This window comes from Lygodium microphyllum, chromosome 8 (genome assembly GCF_053477565.2).
Source record: "Lygodium microphyllum isolate KBCC chromosome 8, Lygodium_microphyllum_v1.1.10, whole genome shotgun sequence".
NCBI lineage: Eukaryota > Viridiplantae > Streptophyta > Polypodiopsida > Schizaeales > Lygodiaceae > Lygodium > Lygodium microphyllum.
Window position 1 is genome coordinate 49,064,928 of NC_141142.1, and position 18,226 is coordinate 49,083,153.

Here is an 18,226-nt window from a genome sequence, read left to right on the forward strand (position 1 = left end):
GTTGCATGGATACACTGATGCTGATTGGGCTGGTAGTATTTCTGATAGACGATCTACCAGTGGATATGTATTCTCTTTTGGGAGTGCTGCAGTCACTTGGAGCAGCAAGAAACAGCCTACAGTTGCCTTGTCGAGCACAGAGGCTGAGTACAGGGGTGCAGCAATGGCTGCATGTGAGGTAGCTTGGTTGCATAAGCTACTTTATGATATGCATCAGTCTACAGATGGGCCAGTTGTCATTTATTGTGACAACATGAGTAGTATACACTTGGCAAATAACCCAGTCTATCATGCTAGAACAAAGCACATTGAGGTGCATTATCACTATGTGCGAGAGAGGGTTTTACTAGGTCTTATTGATCTAGTTTATGTCAGCACAGAGGATCAGGTAGCTGACATATTCACGAAGGCATTGGGCGCAGAGAAGCTGCGCAAGTTCAGAGACCTGCTTGGTGTGCAGGAATTGGGATTGAGCTCGAGGGGGAGTGTTGAGATATCGAGCTCCACTCGTGATACGCCAGGGTGACCGTTGTATATTTATGTCACCGACTTGTCAGTTGCAGACGCGGTTGGTACACCGCCCATGAATAATAGCTACATGATAGCTATCCTTATCTATTCTAGTTCGTGGCTCAGTTAGTATGCCACCTTAGTTAGTTGAGTTTGGTTGAGAACCATATATAGGGTTCTTCTATTTCTTTGTACTTGAGTTCTTTTGGCTTACACAACTAAGAAGAGGAAAAACTGTTTTCAGCCTCCACCCTTGTGTGTCTTCCCCCATTGTGCAAGCAAGAAAGCTTCAAGCGAGACTCCTTCCTTCTCTCCCACAATCTTGACACTGGTTGGCCTAGTAGGGTCCATGCTTCATAGGTCAAGATATTAAAATCTGCTCCTTCATCAATTAGAGCATTGATAGTGTGCTCTCTTTTCGCGGTGAGTTTGACCCTAAGATAAGCAGGCGGTACTATGTCTTCATCTTTCGGGTCTTGGCTCATAAATTTAAGCCTTCTGACAAATGCCCTTGAGTCCCCAACGGCACGACTAGATGTGTATTCTCCACTGATGTCTTGGATTGCCGGTGCAGTGCTATTCAAGGTGCATCTATTAGTAGGATTGTCATATCTAGTCATCCTCGCTATTGTAGCTTGATGTTGTTGCTTTCCACTTTGACAAGATGTAGTCCGAATGCAGCACGTACGTGTTTTTGCAGTGTGGCCTTTTTGCCCTTGTTGGCTAGATTGGCCCATTGAGGTTCTAGGGTCTCTATTTGTCTCTGTTCGGGTATGGGCTTTTGGTTGCTCTTTTGCAAGTGAGAATCCATGCTCGTGTAGAGCCATTACTACATTAGGGTCTAATTTGGAGAACCTGTCATGGCACGCTTTTTCTCTCCAATCTACTCAGGGGAGGTGCGGAGAGCCCCCTCTTGGGGGGGGGGGGGGAGGGGAGGGGTTCCCCCCCGACCCCCAAGGCTGTTACAGTAAATGCTATGTGTGATTTGAAGGACCGTTAGCCAAACTTTGAACTACTTGCTCTAAATTTCAGCCCAGTGATCGATCTATGATATGGTTTCAGCTCTATATGGTCTCTCGGTCAGTTTTAGGGTCTACAGGTTAAACTTTGGACAAATTAAAACTCGGCCCAACAAGTCCAAATTGCAAGGGCCAAATGCCTAATTCGGCTAACTAGTCCGAATGTCAAATTCGGCCAGTCCGACTGTGGTTGTCCGAGGGCCAAGGGTCGAGTCAGGTGGGCCGAGGGCCGAATTTCAAAGTTGGTCTGAATACTTCACTCGGGCGGGCTGACTGAAAGGCATCCGAGTGTGGTGGGCTGAATGGCCGAGCGGTCCGAGGGCCGATTCTGGAACTCGGCCCAAAACCGCCATCACTCGGACGGGCCGAGCGCAACGTGATTTTTACCGAACTTCAAAGAATTTGTTGTGCCTAGCAATCAGGGCTTCCTACCTGCTGAGCACCTCCAGATCCAACCTACTCATTTAGGGGAAGGTGTGGATTTACCTGGGCTGGGCAAATAACTCCCGGATGGCCAAATCAAAGCGAATCCACGCAACGAAGCTTTCTCCCTCTCTCCTGCTCTCCTGAAACCCTACAATACACAATGTGGCCTTTATTGCCACTCTTGTCCCTTATCACCCTACCCAGGCCTATATTCACCTTAGTCTTGCTTCCCTTAACCCAAAATTTCATTTTTTGCCCTTCTTTTCCCTGTTTCAGCATGTTATACAACAACACAAAACCCTACTATTTGCTCCAATATTTTGCTCCTATCCTTTCTAAATGCAAGAAAAAATCATAAGAAAAATACCTACAGTACTCCATCATGCTTCCCCAAGTCCAAAACAATAAAAACTTACTTGCTAAGGAGATCGAATACCTCTTCAAACTCCCTCACTTCCTACCTATCTACCTCAAGCACCGGTTCGGGGAAAACCCTTACTTCGATGCTCGGTTCGAAGTGCGCAAGCGCTCAAGGCTTGAATCCATTGGTCCCGACAACAGAACCAAAATGTAGAGAGCTTTCGCTCAACCGCCAAGACCCACGGACCTCTTATTGTTTCATGCGTTCCAAGCCGAGCACTAATGGCCACCTCTCACATAGTCGACGTGCCATCCATATCTACGGGTGTAGTGAGCTTACCTCCATGCCGATCGAGTTACCTCCTCTCCCGCGCACTCCGATAGCTCCGTGATCCAAGTGCAAGCTTCAAGCAAGCTCCGTCCTCAAGCTCCATGTTCCAAGCTCCATTGCTATGAGCAAGAGAAGAGAAGAGAAGAGAAGAAGAGAGGAGAAGATGGAGAGCTTCTCCTCCCCGGTCCCTCACCTCACACTCTCACACTCCCTCTCTCAAGCACAAACTCAAGCAAGCAAGAACAAGAAGAAGAAGAAGAAGAAGAAGAAGAGAGCCACTTTTGGCCACACACAAGAATAAAGCATCTCATTCACTTTTCAACTTTATATACAAAACCCTAAATCCCTTTTGGGCGGTCATCCCCTTATCCCCTTTTTTACATGGCCGGCCATGACCTAGGCCTTTATTCCCATTTTCTTGCTATCTTCCTAGCTTCCTTTCCACCGCCCGTCTACATTCACAAATTGCACGGGTGAGAGCCTGGTGCTCCTTAAATTAAATCATGATGCGCTTGCGCTCTTTTACAAAAGTATTGACTTACGCTTTTCCTCGTGTGCCTTTTTTCCTTATTTAGAACTTTTCTATGCTTCTTGTATTACCAAATTTTTCTTGGCGCACCTTTGTCTTCCATTTCACTTTGCCTTGGCCTTTGTCTTCTGCTTTAGCTTTTCCAAATTTTCCACCTTGTTCGTCTGATGGTTAACACACTCACCTATGGTTAGACCTGTCAATCTAAGCTACACACACCACACCTCCCTATGCATAAACAGGGTCCTCAAGTGTGGGACATCACCTAGGCTTACCTAGGGTTAGAACCAACTCCATGTTCCACCAGCATGAGCACAGAGCACTGCACAGCGAGGTAGATACTCCCCTTAGGCCGAGCACTTTCTCCTTCTAGGAACAGTAGGATGCTGTAAACCACCAACTTCAGAGGCCCTCATCATCCACTCAACACACCTTGGGTTCTCCATCCAAATCATTACCAAAGCTTCCCAATCCAACGAGTCCACATGTGGCCCTATCACCCCCCCACCAGCCACCACTGACCCAGACCCCACCCTTCCACAACAAAGACCTGGAAGTGCCATGGAACTAGCACCCGTCTTAGAGGGGGGTAATGTTAACCTCAGTTTGAGATGGCAGAAATATGAAGCAAAAAGCGAAAAAAGAATAGAAAAATAGCAAAGACGTAGAGGCAACCCTAAAAGCTAAGTTGAGACAAAAGCGCAATTTTAAATAGAAGACACCTCAAAAAATCTAAAAACTCTTGTAAAAGAGCACTAGGCTCCCTCCTGTGCCATTTGTAAAAGAATTGACGGGTGTAGGCTTAAGGCATGAGGCAAGAAAAGGGAAATAAGAAAAGGACCTTGCCACAAAGGCCGGTCATGTAAAAAGGGATGGGTGCCCATGGGATTTTAGGGCTTGTATATAAAGTTCAAAAAGTGATTGGAAGCTCATTCTTTAGTGTGTGGCTAACAAGAGACCTCTCTCCTTGTCTTCTTCTCTTCTCTTGTTTGTGTATGTGTGTGTGTGACATAGAGAGAGGGAGATTGAGAGGGTGCGGGAGTGAGCACGTGGAAGTAAGAGATCAAGAGGTTGAAGTTCTTCACCATTCTCCCTTCTCTTCTTCTATTCTCTTCTCTTTTCTCGCTCGCGCACGGTTATGGTGGATGGAGCTTGAATGAGGAGGCTTGAGGATGCTTGAGCTGGCATCTAGGATCGTAGAGCTGCCGATGTGTGCGAAGGAGGAGTCAACTCGTTTTGGCATCAAGGTAAGCTCACTACATTCATAAGTTTGGAGGCGCATCGGCTAGGTGAGAGGTAGCCATTAGAGCTTGCTTGGAACACTTGAAACAATAAGCAGTCTGTGGGTCTTGGCGGTTGAGAGAAATCTCCCACAATATGTCCTAGGATACATCCATGTTTCACCCAAAACTAGCACTTCAAGGGGTCCAATAAGAGATGATATAGTCGACACCTTTCAAAAATCGCTTGGAGTCTATCTAGGTGTTCTCGTCAAGTGGAGTGAACACACAAGTTGTCCACGAAGACTTCTAACTCCTTCCTCAATATGTCTTTGAATATTGTACACATCAATCGTTAAAAAGTGGTTGGCGCATTAGTCAATCCAAAAGGCATGACAATGTAGGCAAGGACTCCCCATTCAGTGGTGGCGAATGCAATCTTATGCCTATCATTAGGATGCACTTGCACCTGATTGTATCTAGAGAAATTGTCCAAAAAATTGTAGGCCTCCTTACTGGCTACTCTCTCAAGCATGTGCTCTGTGTATGATAGTGGGTAATTATCTCTCTTCGTAGCTGCGTTCACCTTCTTGTAATTGACACATACTCTAATCTTTCCATTCTTCTTTAATATGATGACTATGGGGGAAACCCAGTCCATGTGTTCAATTTCGTAGATGAATCTTGCTCTCATTAGCTTGTCGATTTCTTCCTTAGCAGCATGGGTGTACTTTGGATTCATGGGATATGGTCATTGTTTGGCCGATGTTGCATCAGGTGTCATGGGTATATTGTGAGTCACCACACTACGGTCCACCCCTTTAAGTTCTTCTAGGGACCAAGCAAACACGTCTATATACTCTCGTAGGAGAGTAACAAGACTTGCTTCATCTTGCTCAGCCAGGTCATCCGCTATAAAGACAGGTCATGGGGTCTCCCCATCCTTAGCTAAATTGACCTCCTTAACCCTGGTGGGTCCCTCGATTGGTTCACTTGCTTCCCCCTGCTATTTGGCTCGAGCAAGATCACCGCCCTATCTCCCTTTTTGAACTTTGTGAATTGTTTCGGTAGGTCTTGCAGTTTTCGTTGTTCTTCTGTCTGTGTCTCCTTAGGTAGCTTATGTCATTCCTCCCTCAACTGTTGGCGCCTTAGGTGGATGGGTAGGTCCCCCTTAGTGCACCTAGTCTTGGGAGACTGAGGTTTTTCGAGATCACTATCTGCGCTAACTTCTGATTGAGAATCGAACTCTTCGTCTTAGCTAGAAGAGGGGCTCTCCCCTGGAGGTCATAGCTCAAAAGGTGAGTTCGTTCGTAGTAGTGGTGCGTCATTTGGTGGGGCTAGGCCTGCCTACTTGTAGTCAATTGCACTCATGTGCTCCAACCAAGTTCGATCGCAACCCTTGTGTCAGACTCCTTTCTCTACTCTAAGTGCACTCTACTTGCATGGTCTGGGGTCTACTTGTATGTGTTCGATCATATGCCCCCTAGTGTCATACTCTAGGGTATTGACTTCCTTTTTGCTCTCATCACTGAAGAAACAATAGCCCTCATGTTTTTCATCAAAGTTGTCTTTGTCCAATTGCTCGTGACTCTCCTAGTTTTGACTATTCCCTTCTTGTTGGTCGAGAAGTAAGGCCCAATTATACTTCAAGTTCAAATCGTGCACCTTGGACTATCGCCATTCAGGCTCATCTAAGAGATCTTGGAGTGGCTTAAGGTTCATCACTGAATTACCAATCACCTAATTTGTTAAAGATCCTAGGATATCCTGGAGCTTGCGTCTATTGCTTGGGACTCAGAATGCAACCTGAGTAGGTCTTCCACATAGACTCCTAGACATCATGCAGACTGGCGTTGTCCACTCCCTTCACAACTATGAAGTCAATAGAGAATTGGATCCCTGCGATCTTTATTGGCTAATTTTTTAACACCCCGAATAGCTTCACCTTCATTCCATTTGCTAGTGTGACGTTAAATCTAGCAGTCTCAACCGGTGGGTTGCCCCAAGTTTGGAGTACTGCATGGCTTAGCACACTCACTCCTGCCCCCGTGTACAAGATATCCTTTCTAGTGACATCCCCTAGTGCTAAGACTAGTAGGACTACATGCATTTTCGTGCCTTCCCAAAAGGCGTTGATGTGTAGGGATTTAGGCATGGAGTGCAGCATTAGACTCAGTATTTGAGTTTCTACATCATGCTCAAGAAAATCTCTGGCAATTGGCTCATTTGTTTCTTCAACCTACTGCTTCATCTCTAGCCATAGCGTTGGGTGATACCTAAGTAGGTCACCTAAGCTTAGAGTTATAGGGGTGGTCACCAGTGTATTGAGAAGGTTGCTAGCAACCTGTCTCTCCTCTAACTCCATAGTTCTTGGCCAATTGGCCTTGACTGGCTTGGTGGCCTGAAGCATTTAGACTTTGTTTAGGTGGCCCAGCTTGTGGTGCCATCGCCTCCCTTGATCTTGGTCATGGGGGAGAGATTGGCATGCTTATGCTTGAGAGATCATCGATCTCATCCTCTAGTATAGGTTCAAGGTCCTTTAGGTGTTCATGGGCCTCCTTCACCCACTCCTTCACCTTCTTGATGGCTTCGAGTTGGCGCTTTGGATTGGGGTACTCCTCGACTTTAGCACTTCCCTTCTCAACTGTCCATGGAGCCGACGTTTCTTCCTCTGCATCAATGACTTTCCAACCAGCAGTGTTGTGGCACATTCAATTTTGAGGGTGACCTTGCGCTCGTCTCCGACTCTTTTTTCCAACTGAGGTTGCATCAAGGTTGCTAGGCCCTGTCAATGATAAGCTAGCCTTCTTTGTTTGCACATGGGTCATGACATGCAACGGGATAGGTGTGGCCTCCCCGTTGAGTGTCTCGACACCAAACAACCCCAATGAAACCAATGGCTCATTTGTTGATGAACTAGAGAATTGTCTCCATCTAGGCCAGTCGACAAAGAGATGAGTGATTCCACACTCAGCGTATCTCAAGCCAACCTTATCTCTGTTTGCTTGCTCCCTCTCGGGGTAGCCCAAATAAATATGTCCTAGGTGTCCAGCATGTGATTGGCTCTTGGGCTTGCCCTCCTAGGCCCCTGCCTCTCCATCTTCCCAATGCCATCACGGGCACTGGTCGATAGTCCATGAGGATAGCATTGCCTTCCTCATCTTATGACACGTACATTGTTGCTAGGCTCGTCCACATAATGGACTGGGGTGTCGCTCTCGGTGGATGGGTCACATAGGGTCCAAGCGGTCTAAGGATGCCCGTAGGATTTATTTCTATCCTAGGGATGGTCATTTTAGTGTCATTTGGTGCCAGAAGAGCCAATGGGGCTTCCCTTTCAAAGAAGTTCAGTGGCCTACTCACAAGGTGGGGTTGATTGTAAGGCTATTGGTATGGGAGCCTTCGAGGTAATCGACAATGCATGGTGACATGGCCGAGCCTACCACAATTAGGACAAGGTTGTGACCTAGGGTCCTGATGCTTAGCTAGTAAGTGGTTTCTTACACAATGCACACATTGGACATGTGGGCACGTTGGTCATCTCATTATCTCTTATAGTTTGGCTATGTCCATTTTAATCTCAGCTAGCTCTTGTCCCAACTCGGTGCTCTTCCCTTTAACTTGAGTGCTTGAGTCTGCCCTCTCACTCGGTGTTGAGGCTCTCTCGGAGCTCTTAACATTGGACTCTTCTTGATTTGAGCCTCTAGAGCCTCTTTCCTTGAGCTGGTCATCCACTCTAATAGCTTGTTCAAAGACCCTTGCCAGTGCGTCTCGCTGCAAACTTGAGTTGTCGGCCAAGGCTTTGTAGAGCTCTTCACTTCGTATTCCGTTGACGAATACCGTGAATACCACCCTTTTGGTTGGTCTCTCACCCATGGGGATTCTCTTGAAGAGGCTCCTCACGTGGGTCACGTAATCTTGAATATCCTCTCTCTTTTTCTGCTTGATATTCATAAGTCGCACCAACAGGTTATTGAAGTATCCAGGTTTGGAAAACCTCTTAATAAAGAGATTTTTCAAGCCATTGAAATTGGCATGCTCTGCAACATCTAAACTTGTGTACCAGGACTGACCCTTGTTGCCTAAGCACAATCTGAAGGCTTGGGAGCATTGAGTAGGATCGGTGAGGCTGTTGGCCTCACTGACCTGCTCAAACTGCTCCACGAAGCTGTATGGATCATCGATAGCATTATATTTGTCCAGCTATTTTGCTACCATAGGGATTTTTTATTAGCTCTTAGAGCCTTGGTTGACTCTTAACCTTGTCAATAGCGATGTTGCCAATGCTGCAGCACTTTGTTCTGCAGTCGTGTTATCTAGCAGTTGCTTTGCTAGGAGCTTGCTCAGTGTGAGATCTCCTTCTAGCACTCTCTTGCTCTCTAACCGATTCGTACATGCTAGGGCTAGCACCCTCTAGATCTCTTGCATTTCTAAACTCTAGCATAAGTCCCTAGTTTACTGATCCTAGTTGTATGCAGTTAGGCCTTGCAGAGCTCTACGGTGGGCGAGTTTTCTGTCCTCCTCTAGGTCTAATTAGATGTCCTCGACTAGTCTGCTGCAGTGTTCTAGCTGAGTTTGAGTGTCGTATTTGTACACTAAATGTTAGACAATCGCAGGAAAGTCTCCTAGGTTAAGCTCCTTGTCGCTTTTATGGCTTAAGCTGCCCTCTTCCATGTCTAGGACTTCCTGTAATGCCACATCGTTGATCAGGTCAATAAGGCCTGGTAGATCCACCTCCACAATAGTGCATGTTTGGTTTTCAGCTGTATTTCTCGCTTGGTCCTCCCTTCGAGGATTCAATCACCTACCTATGTCTTTGGGTCTTCTCCTATTGGTGGGATCCTTCAAGTTCTTATGCCTAGGTGAGTCCCTTATTAATTACAACCAATCCTCAACTTACCCTCACTTTATGTGCGTGTACGTGCGTGTGCTCTTTTCTGTGCACTGTGCAAAATTGGGCTTTTAGCTTTTCTCTATCGTGCTGTGAGAGCTGGAATTCAAAGTGAGTGAGAAGACAAGTGCCTAAATGACTCTATCGCTCTTGTCGTGGATTTAGCTTGATAGGCTCATGTGCCCGGTTTTTTGCCACCCTGCTGATTTATAGGGTTCTCTACTGCTCTCTCTACCCTGTCACAATTCGATGGTGCCCTAAGACTCCTCTCAACGTTATTGTTGGGCTGAATCGCTACATAGTCGACTAGCATCACTTCTATGCTTGAGTCTCATTAATTCCTTTGTTTTTGTGCCAGAAAGGCTTCTCTAGCGTCTGTGTAGTCTTCTGATGTTCAGAGACAGCTAGTGTCTAGGTGTTCTGGTCTAATGTTCAAAAGATTCTAAAAATTCAAACTCGGCCCAACAAGTCTGAATTGCAGGGGCTGAATGTTTGATTCGGACCATCTGAATGACCGAGGGCCGAATGAGAAAGGGTCGAATGCAATTGGTCCGAGTGTCAAATTCAGATAGTCCGAATGCAGCTATCCGAGGGCCAAGTCAGGTGAGCCGAGGGTCGATTGGTGAATTTGGGCGGGCTTTGTCCGATTGGGATTGTGGGCTGAGGGCCAATTGGTGAATTTGGACGGGCTTTGTCCGAGTGGGATTGGGCCAAGTCGTCAAAGCGGAGGGCCAAATTTTCAAGTGTCCGAGTAAGATGGGTTGAATGCCTGGTTGGTCCGAATGGTTGACTCGGACAAGCCGAGCATGGGTGTCTAAGTCAAGTGGGCCGAATGGCCGAATGGCCGAGGGCTAAGTCAAGGTGATTGAGGGGGCTGATTTTGGGACTCGACCCAAAATTGTCGTAACACGACGCTTTTTTCATCAAGATTGCACAAAATTCATCGCACCGATCGATCGAAGCCTTCACGCTGCTCAAGCACCTCCAGATCCTAACTACACATGCAGGGGAAGGTGTGGGAATGCTTGTAGTGGGCAATGAACTCATCGGTGATGAGATTGAAGCAAGCCCTTGCACTGAAGCTCTCTCTCTCTCTCTCTCTCTCTCTCTCTCTCTCTCTCTCTCTCTCTCTCTCTTTGAGCTCTCTCTCTCTCTCTCAAGCAACCAAGGTTTCAAATGAGCTTCCCCTTGGTCTCCTGGCTAGTAAACCCCTCCTCTATAAAGTTCTTGCCACTTCTGCCCCCTTGCTTGTCGGTCTCAACCCCCTTCAACTCTCTTTCCTCCCGTTTTTCATAGATCTATGCCCTATTTGGCTTGTTTTACAGTAGCAAACCGTACATTTTTCCAACCAATTTTCTAACTTTAGCCTACTCTAGATGCAACAAGAATTAAAAATAAGGTACTAAACTAATTTCTCCTACTAAAATAACCATCAAAGATAAGAAATACTTACTTGTAGCACAGATTAAAGACCCAAAACCTCTTATCTACCTCAAGCTCCAGTTCGGGGATGGAACCCTTACTTCGATACTCGATTTGAAGCGCGCAAGCGCTCAAGCTTGAATTCGTTGGTCCCGGCAATGGAACCAAAATGTAGAGGCGAGCACAAGCTCAATCGCCCAATTGAGTTACCTCCTCTCTCAAGCACTCCGATAGCTCCACAATTCGTGATGCAAGCTCAAGCATCCTCAAGCCTCTTCCTCTAAGCTCCATCCTCCATAGGCACGCGCAAGACAAGAGAAGAGAATAAGAAGAGAGGAGAAGGTGGAGGGCTTCACCTCCAAGATCCCTCACTCTCACAAGCTCCCTCCCTCACACTCCCTCCCTCAAGCACTCACAAGCAAGCAAGAGAAGAGAAGGAGAGAAGAAGAAGAATCCACTTTGCCACACACCAAAGAATGAGCTCTCATTCACTTTTTGAACTTTATATGCAAAGCCCCTCAGAACTTCATACTTTGCTTATGGCCCTTCACAGAGTACGGGAGCACTAGGTTGCCTTGCTTGAAGTCACGTTGTTTGACATGTTTGTCAAACCAGCTCTTGTGTCTTACCTTTTCGCAGATCAGTGCATGGGTTGCCAGAACTCAGGTTCAGAGAGACATTCTAACTCCACTAAGCATTGTGTCCATGCTTCCCTTCCATCATATCTCTCTTGTACGACCACTCTCAAGCTTGGAATGAAGAACTCCACTTGCAAGATTGCTTCGGTCCCATAGGTCAGCTTGAATGGTGTCTACCCTACATCCATCTTATAAGATGTCCTATAGGCCCATAGTGCTACCATGAGCTTATTATTCCAATCAATGTTGTGAGGTGGAGACTACCTTAGTCAGGACATTTACCATGATCTTATTCATAGATTTTGCCTGACCGTTAGCTTGAGGGTAATATGGTGAGGATTTCTTCTGGATGATCAAGAACGTGGATAGTATATGGGCAATCACTTCATTAATGAAGTGTGTGCTTGCTCATTAACTAGCTCAATGGGGCAACTGAATCGCAAGATCACCTGCTCCCAAAGGAACTTAGTCATGGTCCTAACATCATTCTTCCTGGTGGCCTGAGCTTTAGCCTATTTTGTGAGATAATCCATCACCACAATTATATACTTCAACTGTGAGTACTATGTGTGAGACTGATTGGCCCCATGAAATCGATTCCCCACTTTTCAAAGGGTGGTTGTGCTATTACTAGGGTCAACTCTTCCATGTGAAGACTAAGCACATTGAGGTGTGTTATCATTTCATTAGAGAGGTGGTAGAGGATAAGTCTGTTGAGCTTGACTGACAAGAATCCTATAGATCTACTCACTAAAAGTCTCTCAATAGAACATTTTCCTTCCTTAGGAGGTTGATGGGAATATGATGAGATGACATCTTTCCTCATCCTATTGTACTCTATGTACATGTTGTACTTCCTCATTTTACTTTTACTCCTCACTAAGGCACATTCACGTTTAAGTGGGAGGTTGTTTGGGGTAAAGGCACCTATGCCTATACCACTTTGTATTTGCTACAATACACCGTGACCACACACCTATACATTGTATGTGGCATGGCCCATCACTATCACTTAATTCTTTATTCTTTCAATGACTATTGAATAAGGAAAGGTTGATCACACATTGTGAGTATTGGAGTTCCCATACACACACACACACACACACTCTCTCTCTCTCTCTCTCTCTCTCTCTCTCTCTCTCTCTCTCTCTCTCTCTCTCTCTCTCTCTCTCTCTCTCTCTCTCTCTCTCTCTCTCTCTCTCTCTCTCTCTCTCTCTCTCTCTCTGTGTGGCACAGCTCTTGCTTCCGCTTGTGTGCTTCCACTCGAGCTCTACCTTTCAGTAAAGAGTATATAAGCAATTTTGAACATCCATCAATGCAAGGGATACCATTCTTGATTTTTTAGATCTATTTATATTGATATTTTAAAAGGAATGCACCAAAACTTATACTCCAAACTACCAAATTGCAGTTGAGCACACATGGCAACTGTTCATACACCTCAAGCCAAAAAAGGAATATGAAGAATTTTCAAAATTTCAAAGAAAAGCATGAAGTAACACAAGCTACAATCTCTCATGTGCTATGCATTACTCTTGCACTTGCATTGCATTTTAGATTTCAATTTCAACCATTTTCTCTCTCTTCTATCTCCTTTTCTTGTGGTCCTCAAGTTGGTGAGAGGTGAGGTGTGATAATGAGGAAATGGTCCTCATTGCCTTGCATGCCAATAATGCCTATACTCTAACATCATCAAGCAAAAGAGCATTGGGCTTGGATATCATTCGCATGTTAGCCTTCATATGAGGGCAATAGTGGAGCAATGCCTTTGTTACTACTTCGGCTAAGCTGTAGCTACCATTACCTCATCAATGGGATCGCTAGGCTACCATTGAAGAGAGCCAAAGTTCATCAGCTTGGAGAGAGTGTGGATGAGGGGATCAAGGTAATCCCTATCTCTCCTTTTTCTCCTCCTCCTTCTTAGGGAAAGGACTGAGGGCCAAGCATGCTAGAGCTAAAGGATCTATTACAGGTGTAGGAGAAAGGTATGTTGGACATGAAAAAGGGAAGGTGTTAAAGAAGATGATGACAATGGCGAGGATGTTGGGATATCCCTCCCTCCCTCCCCCCCCCTCTGTGTGTGTGTGTGTGTGTGTGTGTGTTTTCGTCCATCTATGGAGAGAGAGAGTTTTCCAATATATTAAACTATTGCAAGTGAGACCCAAATGAGGTAGGTCTCTATTATCTCCTCCTCCTCCTCCTCTTCTCAATTCTAGAATGGTGTGATATGCCATATATTGTGGAAAGATTGGTGGTGGAATGCCTTCTCACTCTCATCCATGGTCTACTACTAGCAATCACTTCATCATTTATTTGCTAGTTCTTAGGCTGCCAATTCATCAACTCATTTAGCCATCCATGTTCATCACTATTTTAAGCATTTGGATAGCACCTATGATTAGGCCCATTTTCTTCTCTTCCTCTCCCCCATCTATGTTTGTATAAATCCATAAAAGTGTTTCTTGAGCAACTAACTACCAACTATAGGCAAGTATGTTTGCAAGTATAAGTGTGGGAATTGCATTTGCAAGTAGTTACTAGCCTACTAGAAGGAAATTTTGATTTGTGTGTAAGAAAGAAGATAAAGAAGAACAAATTTTGATGTTCAATGCTATTTTAGCCAGTAGAGAGCTTCAAATTACTCTCTCTAACATTGGTTTTCTATTATTTTTTTCAAAGGTAACTTCTTAGTTATGAATAGCTAGGTAGAGAGCTTAGGAATACTTTCTTTAACGTTTGTTTTTTGCTTCATTTTTGTAGATAAAATCCTTGGTAGGCACACTAGTGAAGTACATTTAGGGTTTGATATCCCTTGAACTTTTAGTATATGACATTACATACTTGGTTATCATCACAAATATTGCATGTAGGTTTGTCTATGTTGCTCATATTAGGCTCATATGCAAAGAGATAAATGTGAAAAGTGGACACAAGCATACATGGACCCCCTTATGGTGGCACATTTTTAAAAGCCAGGTCATCATTTTACCTTCGATCCCACTCAACCATAAATATGTTTATATGCCCCCAACTGTGACAATGGGTTATCTTAGCCATGCAAAATAGGACATGCTTTTGGATAGGAGCTTTTAGGTGCTAACTATTCCATCACATTTTTTACAACCTCAATTTGAAACTTTTTATTTTAATTATTGATAATTCTTTCTAATGGGTTAGTAACATTATGTTTATGGTTAAGGATCATTGTTAAACCCACCATAAGTGGGAGCTAACTATAAGGAATCAATTTGCGCAAGAAAATCAATGTGTCATGAATCGTATATGGCAATCAACATCCAATCTAGTCAATCGTCTAAAAATAGATAGATCTAATGCATCGATGTACACCTAAGCACTCACATATTCAAATAGGAGTATAATCTCCTCACATGCAAGTTGACAAAAAAGGTGGACATAGTCTATATGTGAAGTTCCATGGACTATGGCTTGAGTATAATGAAGGAAAATCCACAACTAAAAAATGATGACCTGAGTATATAAAGTCTACACACACACACGTGCGCGTGTGCATGCACACACACACACACACACACAAAAGATGAAAAGATAGTTTATGATTGGCATGTGTGGGTGGGGGGGAGATATATATATATATATATATATATATATATATACATACATATATATGCATAAATTTATTATTTGGTGATGACATTTATTTTTCTACTTCAAAACTTCTAACCAATGCAATGTGTCAACAATGACTACAAAATGGGACAAGTTGCATTGACCAAATAGACCTATGAAAGGTCCCCACCTTCCAAAACATACAACTTTTCCAATATAGCGACATTTAGGGATATTTTTAGGGTTTAAATGATAGTGGCATGCAATCGTGTTTTAATGGTCAAAGCCACTACATCAACATGGGTTTGCACACACTTATAAAATGATGGGGAAAAGACTTCTTATGTGGTCATGAGTGAAGATGATGAATGAGGGTCATGCTAGACATAGAGTCTATACTTGACTTTCAAAGTAAAAAAGTGGCTATAATTTTAGGAAGTAAGTATCAATAAGAAAAAAAATAAGAAAAAAGGACACGTCCTCCATGCAAACTCAACTTATTTGATGTCTTAAAGGTTTGTCAAGTATATGTGTGATGACCCTACTCAAAGAACATAAAACCACAAAACAAGTTATGAACCCCTAAATGCAAAAAGAAAATACTACAAAATGTTTACATTAAAAATGAAAGATAATACATGCAAGTTAATATAGCAAGGTACAAGCAAAGTATTTACACCAAACAATGTGGGTGAGGGAATGCTAGTCTTTATTGATGTAAAAGTTGCACTCAATGTATATCTATTTGCATTAAAGAAACACATCATCGTTTTGCTACAAAAATGAGTTTTGCATCCACCATCAGATTAGAAAACAATCAATTGCTTCTTATTATTAATCATCCATCTCATCCCTTTTTTCACCTACAATCACACAATTGCTCTCCTTTGTTAATAACAACAACAACCATACTGGTCAAATCTTATTGATCAATGTCCATGATGTGCTTATTTATTTTTATGTTTCGTGAGTGTTTCTTTAGTTGTATACACCACTTTCTCTTCTACCCTATATCAAGATATGAATGTTCATGAGAATCCTTGTCCAACCTTAACCTCTCTCACGAGCCCTATACTTATACAAAAGTTGTCAATGCCTAAAGAGCATTATATAGATAATCGCATCCTCTTTATATATAATCACATCCAATACCCCTCAAACTCTGTATCGATCATGTAAAGCATGCTTGTTTATGATTCATTGCTGGTTTTTTCTAAAATCTGAAACAAATAAAGAATATCCAAGATTGTACAATACTAGTGCAAGCATGACCTACAAAAAAGATGGCCTTAGTCCATGATTGTAATGTACTCTATAGCCTATGAATAAGGAGAAGTAACCATGTTGCAACAAAATGAGCTCTACACTTGCCATCACTTTGTAAAACAATTGAATGCTCCTCACGATTAATCCTCCATCTCACCTCTTTTTGCTTGTAATTCTCCTCCATCAATAGCGACATCACCATCACCACCACTAGTCACATCTTCCTAATCAATGTCCATCATGTGATTATTTATTGACATGTTTATTTAGTTGTAGATGCTACTTGTTCTACTACCATATATCAAGGTTTGCATGCTCGCTAGAATTCCCTCCTTTTTAGACTTTGATGGCTCTCACAAGCTCTTCTATCCTATAACACTGACATAGAAATTTTCAATCCCTATAGAGTAGTTTATAGATCATTTGATACTTCTCAAAATTTATGTAGATTGTGTGATGTTCTTGATATGAATGCCTTTGTAATCACCTACAATTAGTATGAGTAGAGGTGCCCACTTCCATGGTGAATCACACTTTATTTGGAGCATTCCTCTCTCTTTCTCTCTCTCTAGCCACTCTCTAACAAGCATGTCACATAATAGGTGGAGATGTGGGGCATGTAACAATTCCTTTTTTCTTCTTTCTTGCTCCTTTCTCTTGCTAGCTATGGCATGCTTCAACTTAGATACAAACTAAGTACTCTTTCAATATCAAATGTCCCCTAGCTTCCATTGCTCAATCCACCCTCCTCTTGTATAAACTCCCATCACCATAGCTTGAGCCAACATACTATTAAAAAATGCAAAATATTTTCAACTCTTTTTTGCCAACTTCTAAAGAAACATATTGGGCTCTTGCACCTTTGCTATCTAGTAGCTTTATGCCATCACTATGGTTGTTGTTGCAACTTCCTTGACCAAGAAGTCTACAAACAAGGAAGCTTCTTGGAACTCCTTGGCTAAGACATCTACTAATAAATATGGTGGCTTGTCCCAAAAATGCTACATTGAAACATGTCATAAATTTTTTTTGAGCATTTTCTTTACATTACTAAGCTCGCCATGACTAAGTTCTTAAAGCCACTCTCCCTTTCCATCCTTAACCCAAGAAGATTTCTTGTACATAGTGCTTCCCTCTCTTTGTGTAAATTATTGTTTCCATGGTCAAGGAAGTCCTTGTTACCAACACCAATCTCAAAGTTGCCTACTCATGTGTGAGCATCTGGTAGCATGACAAAGTGGGGTTCAAGTCATTGGCAAATTGTTCATGTCCATTTGAATAGAAGCCAAGGGACATATTCACCAAATTCCACATTGAAGGTGCAAAAGCTGCCAAATTAGATGGGTTACATTAGACTTGTCAACATCAAAATGCCCTACACCCATGAGATATTTCAATCAGGTGGGAATGATGCCATTTTTGTCACAACTAGATGTCCTAATAATAATTAAATGGAGGAGAAAATATTTGTTGTCTAAGACAATTTAGACATTCATGATGCTAATCAAATGAGGAAAGCTTACATGAAAGGAACATTCACAGATGCAAGACATGGATTTGTCCCACTCCCCTTTTCTTAGAAGCATTTTAAGGATTCCCAAATGCTCTCAAGTCATTGTCTTTTGTTTAAGCTTGAAACAACTACATTCGAATATTAGGCTTATTATGCTACTTCTAACCATGCTACTTCCAACTTTCTATGATCCATTAAGATCTCTGTTACAAAATTTAGCTATAATCACACTTAAGGATCATGAATTTTCATGGAACTATCTTCTCTCAAATTGTTCTTTCTTGATGGATGTCCTTACTTATGATCAAAAGGTAGTTGATGATGTAGTAATAATCTCTATGTGTATATATTTTCTTGAAGGTCTTCACATCATATCAAACATTGGAATTAGTTTATAATGATAAAATTATGGGCTTCCTTTGAAAGCAAATCATTCATCAGCTTCATCCATGGTACTAGTCCTTTCACTCATGGGCAATAAACTCATCCCTTTAAGTTATGAAGCAACACTTT